Source organism: Amblyraja radiata, chromosome 5 (assembly GCF_010909765.2).
Source record: "Amblyraja radiata isolate CabotCenter1 chromosome 5, sAmbRad1.1.pri, whole genome shotgun sequence".
In the NCBI taxonomy this organism is placed as follows: domain Eukaryota; kingdom Metazoa; phylum Chordata; class Chondrichthyes; order Rajiformes; family Rajidae; genus Amblyraja; species Amblyraja radiata.
Window position 1 is genome coordinate 72,625,160 of NC_045960.1, and position 8,505 is coordinate 72,633,664.

Sequence of the window (8,505 nt, forward strand, 5' to 3'; positions counted from 1 at the left end):
GCAGAGCTATAGTCAATGAAGAGCATCCTCACATACGTGCCCTGTCTGTCCAGGTGAGTCAGGACAGTGTGAAGGGCCAGAGAGATGGCATCCTCTGTCGATCTATTTGCCCTGTATGCAAATTGATGGGAGTCCAGTGAGGCAGGGATGCTGGATTTAATATGGGAGAGGACCAGCCTATCGAAGCACTTCATAGGGATTGCCAGCCCATAAAGGGAATAAAAGGCAATGTACTGCCCAAAAACTCAGGGACTACCTTGAACGAAACGAATACTTTGTGTCAATAAATCCACTCACCACTGCCTTCTCTGGGATAATTAGGGATGAGTAATGAATACTGGTTGTTCCAGTTTTTCTTTGATGCTGAAAATGGACTATATAAACATTTGACTTCCTTATGGCCCACTTCACCTGCATGTTTAATGCCTCATTTTCAAGCACCAGCACACCAAAATCCCTCTGTGCATCATTATTTATTCTCTCCACATACAAAGTGCTATGCGTTACTGATCTCTCTGTCAAAATGAATAAGCATGAGTTTTCCCATATTGTATCACATCTGCCATCTTAGCATTTGCCCGGTCAGCATATATCCCTTTGTAAACCACTCTCATCTTCCGTGTCATACACCTTCTCACTCAACTATGTTTCTTGGATATATTGTACAATGGCTCACACATTTGATGGTGCCCCGAAAAGCATATTCATTCAGTGATGCACATGAGGGCCAATGAAAGTTATATTCCAGAGCCAACACTGCAAAAATATTTAGCAGACAGAACTCTATGTTATAGATACAACCTGTATCTTGTTTGTGCTCAAAGCCCTTTTGTTGGTTGGCTTTGCAAGAGTAGGTAAACAGGCAAACTGCAAGTCATCAGGAAGAAGGTCTGAAAACCATGAAATCCAGGTTCAAGAACAGCTCTGACCCCACAACCATTAGGCGCTTGAATATTACAAAACACCATGAACTATGACCAGCCTTGGTTGACAAAGGATTTTGGGCTTTATGCACTAATATTCTGATTTTTAATTTATTTAATATTTTGTTTATTATATTATCTATGAATACTGAGTTTACTGATCTGTTTTGCTGATGCAAGTAAGAATCTAATAGTTTTATTGTTGGTGCATATGACAATGAAACAATCTTGACTCTATCATTGCTAATGCTATCGCACACTCAAGACCTCATTTGATTTACAAAATATCTTTTCAAAAAATCCAAAAATTAAAGTTGGAATTATCTGCAAAAATGGCAATTGTTCAGCAAAATTTCAATGCTATGGGTCAGCTGATCACAGGCTACTTTCTCGATATAAACTGTAAATTGCTCGTTCTACGCTTCCCCCCAGTCTAGTTTCAGTCAAAAACACTGAATCAAGCACTTGAACAGCTAATCTTTATTTTAACAAAGCACAATTACAGTTCAACTACTGTTCCTATCCCACCGCGGGTTCGATCCTCGTATCTACCTGATCAAGCCCTCTAGGCCTCGCTCAAACAGAGACACTCCAGAAGGTCACGCAGTCCCAAGCGCTCTCCCAGAAGATCGATGCTGGACCTCGTGGCAGTGGACTGTTATATGTCCTGGACCTCGAGGGCCGAACCACATGGGGGTGGTCTCTTAATAATCCAATTACAGATATCGATTAACCCCGTACATAACAGACATTTCCCTAACCCAATAATACAGCAGCTCAATACATTGTATTCAAACGGGACTTCTCAAGGAAGCCAACTTAGAAACATTTACCCTGATCTGCAAGAAACCCAGACAAGCCTCAATACCTCATCCAATCAACACTCGGCAAAGTAGAACTCTGCAACATTATTTACAATTATTTACAAAGTGTATGTCTGGTTTGCCATCCAATCCATTCTATGCATTTTGCACATAATTGACAGGGTTTGCAGATGTTCTTATTCTTTTTTTGCAACTTGTATCCAGACTCTAAACACACTGGCACCACTCTGCAGCTTGTCCCAGTTCTGCAGAGAGCAATTCCAAATTGACCAAATATCCCAGCAGCCCCGAAGCTTTGACACCATTTTGAAGTCCTTCCCTCTCCAATTTGGCCAGAATTAACAGAACCACCATTAGACTATCACAGCGCTCAGATCCCCATGGTGTCTATGACATCATGGACTGCCCACAAAGATCAAGCCCTCATAGTCAAACCAGAAGAGAGTTCAGGACCTTATGTACTTCTCATAGAATCCAGGTTCCCATGGACAATGGGAACTTCCACAGATTTCCCATAATATATGCTACTGACTCTACCCACTCTACCTGCATTCTGTCACACTTGACAGAACTAATACAGGGAATGTAGCTTATCCTGTCCAAGACTCTCCCATACCTCTATTGGGGAGGGAGTTCAGGATTTTAGACTCAACAGCAAAGAAGGATTGGTGATTTATTTTCAACTGAGTGTAGTGTGCAAATTGTAGTGGAAACTGCAGATGGTGCTGTTTCATGCATTCCCATGTCCATTTTGGAGTTAGTGGTCAAAGATTTTGGAGATTCTATTTGAGCATCTAGTGCATTTTCTAGATGTGGTGGGAGTGATTGCCCTTGAGATCAAGGCAGCATTTGACCATATGTGGCTTAGAGCAAACTTAGAACTCACAGAGAATAAATAAATGGTTGGAATCATATATTGAAGAGGGATTGTAGTTGTCTGTAGGCAGTAATACCAGCCTGGACCTCACCTCAACTGTAGTCTCAATTATATCTCTTTTTTAGTTAGTTTAGTTTAGAGATATAACTGGGAAACAGGCTCTTCGACCTACTGAGTCTGCACCGACCAGCGATCCCCTCTATTAGCACAAACCTACACACACTAGGGACAATTTACACTTATACCAAGTATACAAATCCAAGCCAATTAACCTACAAACCTGGACATCTTTGGAGTGTGAGAGGAAACAAAGATCTCAGAGAAAACCCATGCCAAAGACCTCTAAGAAAACCCACAAGGTCATGAGGAGAACATACAAACTCAAACCCAGGTCTCTGCTGCTGCAAGCACTGTAAGGCAGCAACTCTACCACTGTGCCACCGTGTTGCCCAGTTTATCAAATTAAAAGTGACCATTGATCACCCGTTAATACTAATTCTATGTTATCCTACTGCCTATATTTTAGGGCCAAATTTACAGAGCCCAATTAACCTACAAACCCACACATCTTTGGGATATAAGAGGAAACCGGAATACCTGTTGGAAGCTCACACGGTCACAGAAAGAACGTGCAAACTCCGCACAAACACAGTTAAGGTCAGGAACAAGCCTGAGTCTCGACCAGCTGTGCCACTGTGACACACTTATGTTTCTATTATGAAAAGATGAATTTTGACATATTCATCATGTTTCTTTTGGATTTCATGATTTACAATACCTAAAATAAGAGGTGTAATAATAAATTACAGGTGGAGATATTCAGGTTGGAAATATTAGATTAGAAAGCATAGTCAAAGAGAAAATTAATTATTATTTTAAGAATGAAAGTAAATAAAGATAGCCAGCAAGGATGTGTTAAAGTCAAAATCTTTCAGAATTCTTAGTTGAAGTAGTAGAGAAGAATAAAGGTAATATGATAGGTGTTGTAAATCCAGAATTCCAAAAAAAAAAGGAAAAAATGTCAATAGTCATACTTCCATGATAGAAACAAAAGGGTTGACACAGTGGTGCAGTGGTAAAGTTGTTTCCTCACCGCAGGTGTGGCTGTGTGGAGTTTGCATGTGGAATTTGCATGGCGGCATTCTGGCGTTCTGCCGGCCGACCCGATTTCGGAGACTCGGCCGCGGGCCCAGTGGACGACCTTGTTGGTGACCTGTTTTTCCGGAGTTCCCGCAACAACAGCTTCGTCCACTGGACTGGAGGGCGGCAGCTTCAGCAGCTTCGACCACCCAGGGCTGCGGAGTTTGAACCGGCCCGTTCGCGGAGCTCGAATATTCAGCTGCGGGACTGACTTACTTACCAACACCCGGCGGGGTCACAACATTGGAAGCCTGGATCGCCTCAGCGCAGAGGGAGAACAAGGAGGGAAGAGACAAAGACTTTAAGACTTTTGCCTTCCATCACAGTGAGGAGGTGCCTGGTGAACTCACTGCGGTGGATGCTAAATTTGTGTTTATTGTATGTTTTTGTTATTTTTATTATATGTATGACTGCAAGGCAATGAAATTTAGTTCAGACCGAAAGGTCTGAATGACAATAAAGGATACTTTGATACTTTGACTTTGACTTTGACTCTCTGTGACCGTGTGAATTTCTGCCAAGTACTCCGGTTCCCTCTTACATCCCAAAGATGTGCGATTTTGTAGGTTAATTGGTCCCTGTAAAATTGCCCCTAATGTGTAGGGAGTAGGATAACATAGAACTAGTGTTGGCGGGTGATCGAAGGTCGGCATGAACTTGGTGTACTGAAGGTGATGTTTCCTTCCTGTTTCTCCAAACTAAACTAAGCCTTTACAGAGACATCAATATACAGTTTAATTGGTTAATGCATAAGAAGCAGACTGCAGTTGTGAATGGATTTGTTTTCTTCCTGGAGGTAAGTACACAGTGTGGTTTGATAGGGCTAATCATTAGTAATATGGATTTTCTTCTTAAGATATAAAATGTTTTTTATAGTTGATACAGAACTTGCCAATATTGTAAATAATAAAGATGTGCCAGCCTTTAGGAGAATATACACAGAGAGACATATTGGAGATGAATCATAATGTGGAAAAGAATGACCTGGAGCCCTTTGGGAAGTGCCACATGAAGAATCATTACAACCAACATTGTACCGAAAGAAGAATACAATACAGGATTATAAGTAATAGCTGAGATGTGGGACTAAAGTTGGAGGTTCTTTCAATGAGACAACAAAGAGGACTGGTGATCACTTTCCCTGTATAAGACTATAATTCTAAGAGCTTTTTATTAATTGCCAGTCAATGCACTTCCATTTTTCACCACTCAAGAAAATCAAGCGTATTTTATTATTTTATTGGAACGCAACCAGTTGGGCCCCATTCCCCCAATGCAATATTCCTCCACTCACCCGTTCCCCCAATGCAATATTCCTCCACTCACCCATTCCCCCAATGCAATATTCCACCACTCACCCAATGCCCCCAACTGCGCAGGCGCGGCTCATTTTCCCCTCAAGCCCCAGAACTCCCCCCTGCTCTTTACCCTCCCTCTTCTTTCCCCTCTCCTCCTCCCCCCCGCACTCCCTCCCTCACCTCTCCCTCACCTCTCCCTCACTCTCTTTTCCCCTACCCTCAGTCACCCTCCCTCCATAAACCCTCTACACTCCCTAACCTCCTCTCTCTCTACCTTCCAGCTCCCCCACTCCTCACCTCTCCCCTATTGCACTCCCCCACTAAACACAATGTTTAAATAAAAGTCTTCCCCCCTCCCCCACTCCTTCCCTCTCCTTACAACAATGTAACAAATCTCTCATTGCACTGGAACACTGTTGATGGGCAGTTTATGTAAATTAGATCCCATTGTGATGTAGTTGTTGGGTGGAACACTGCTCACAGGCAGTTTATGTACATGGGATCTCATTGTGACATCATAGGTGCTAGCTGCCTCTGCCACTGCAACTGCAAGTTCAAGTGATTCTTTCTTAAACTGGATTTTGTAAAGTTAAAAATATGAATAACTTGGAAAATATAACATCAATCTAAACAAAATGTTGATACACCACACCACAGGACAATAGTGAGTAAGGTGTTCCAAAAATGGTAGCGCTATCGTGTACCATTTTGGCGTAGTTCAAGTCATGAATCACACACAAGCACAAACACACACATACACAGACATTCACACAGTGAAGATGAGAGTTTAGTAATATGCTAGCCCAAATAGTTCCCGTTGGGCCCCGTTCCCCCAATGCAATTATCCACCACTCACCATGGGGCGGCATCAGATGAAAGTTGCGGGGTGGCTCCCCGGAGCCAATGAATGGACTTGACTTGGGTCCCTGGAGCCAATCAATCCTTTCCATGTGGTGGGGGCGGGGCATCAGAGGATAGTTCTGGAAAGTTCTGCAAAATGCCAATCAATCCTTCCCAAGTGAAAACTCCCACCCCCCAGCCTATCCCCCACAAGAAAAGTTCTAGAAATGAAACCTCTCTCCTATTCCACCCCCCACACACACTAATGCCCCCCACACACCCTAGTCCTGCCACACACACTAGCCCCCTGCACACACTAACCCTCCACACACACTAACCCCCCCACCACATATTATACCCCCACACCCACGCACACACTAACCCCCCCCCCCCCACGCATTATCCATATTGTTGAATGGGGGGTGGGGGTTCTTGGGGAGGTGAGTGTGGGGGAGAGGGTTATGGGGCGGATGTGGGGGAGGGGGGTGTTGGGGGAGGTGGGTGTGTGTGGGAAGGGAAAAGGGGGGAAGGGGAAGGGGGGAAGTGGGTGAAGGGGAAAGTGGTCACCCCACACCTTCAGCTTTCGACCTCATTCAACGGCTCCCAGTCTGGCTCGGGCTTCATTCAATGGCTCCTGGTTCCACTCAGCGGCTCCCGCTCATCATGCTGGTTGCTGCAGAAGTAGCCTACACGCTGCTCTCTCCCCGCACGGTACTCACTCCCCGCACGTTGCTCACTTCCTGCACGCTCTTCCTTCAGCTTTATTCTCCTAGCTGCCGGTGATTGACAGTGGGTGCCGGAAGGGGCTGCTTTTAAGATACTTAAACTTTCATAACTTTTGTGCTATTCCACCAATCGGAAAAAAACGCTTGCACTTGCAGCACTGGAGAATGGCGAGTAAGGTGGCGAAAAATTGCCATCGGGTACCGTTTTTGCGCATATATAAAAACAACGCAAACCAGAAGACAAGATGTTAGTTTTATGTATATAGATATAGTAGGCCAAGTGGGACCAGTTGGGACCCTGTTACACTGGAGGGCTGGTCCCCGAACACAATATTCCACCACTCACCCATGGCCCCCAACTGCGCAGGCATGGCTGACGGGTTCCCGTTGTGACGCCAGAGACCCCCGTTGTGACGCAGGTCACTGCAACTTTCCCCAAGTGTGCCTCACCATCCCTATTCCTAACCCTATCCTCCTCCATTCCCCCTCATTCCCAGTGCTTCCTCCCCTGCTTCTTCACCCTCCATCTTCTTTCCCCTCTCCTCCTCCGCTCCCTCCTGCACCTCTCCCTCCTTTTCCATTCCTCTACCCTCAGTCACTCACTCCCTCCCTCCATAACCCCTCTCCCCTCCCTACTACCCTTGATGTTATGATGCGGTGGAAGTTGCTGTGTTTTTGATAGCAATTTATTTTAATGTAAATTAGATCCCATTGTGATATCATTGTGAGGTGGAGCAATGCTAACGGGCAGTTTATGTAAATGAGATTCCATTGTGACATCACAACTGTAACTGCAACTTCAAACAATTTTCTCAAACTGGATTTTGTAAAGTTGAAAATATACCATCAATCTGACCCCATAGCCCCCAACTGCACAGGCGTGGCTGACGGATTCCCAGTGATCCCTGTTGTGATGTGAGTCATGTCAACCCTCCCAAACTGCACCTCACCATCCCTCTTCCTACCCTTACCCCCCTCCATTCCCCCATCATCTCACAAAACTCCCTCCCTCCTATTCACCCTCCCTCTTCACGCTCCCTCTTCTCTCCCCTCTCCATAGTTAAAAATGTAAAACATTACATCAATCTGAACGAATTTGATACACAACATCACAGGACAATGTTGAGTAAGGTGGTCCAAAAATTGTAACGCTATTGTGTACTGTTTTGGTGTAATTCAGAGCATGAATCACAGACAAACATACACGCACACTCATAAACAAACAAGATGAGATTTTTAGTAATATGTACTAGACCAAGTGGAACCCTTTGGGTCCCATTCTCCAACGCAATATTCCACCACTCACCCGTTCCCCCAAAGCAACCCGTTCCCCCAACGCAAACTCCACCACTCACCCATAGCCTCCAACTGCGCAGCCGCGGCTCATTTCCCCTCAAACCCAAGCACTCCCAAACCCTCGTCTTCACCCTCCCTCTTCTTTCCAATCTTCACCCCTCCCCCACTCCCTTTCCTCTACCCTAATTCACTCCCTCCCTCCCTCCATAAACACCTTTCCCTCCCTACCCCCTCCCCTCCCTCTATCTCCCTGCTCCCCCACTCCTCACCTCTTCCCTATCACATTCCCCAACTAACCACAATGTTTAAATAACATTTCTCTCTCTCCCCTCCCCCACTCCCTCCCTCTCCTTACAAAAATGTAACAAATCTCTCATTGCACTGGGTTATACACTGCTAACTGCCAGTGGAACACTGGTGAGCGGCAGTTTATGTAAATGAGGTCCCATTGTGATCTCATAGCTGCTAACTGCCAGTACAGATGGAAGGTTTTTTTTAAGTGGGGTTTTGTAAAGTTAAAAACGTGAATAACTTGTGAAATATCACATCAATCTGAACAAAACTTGATATACGACATTACAG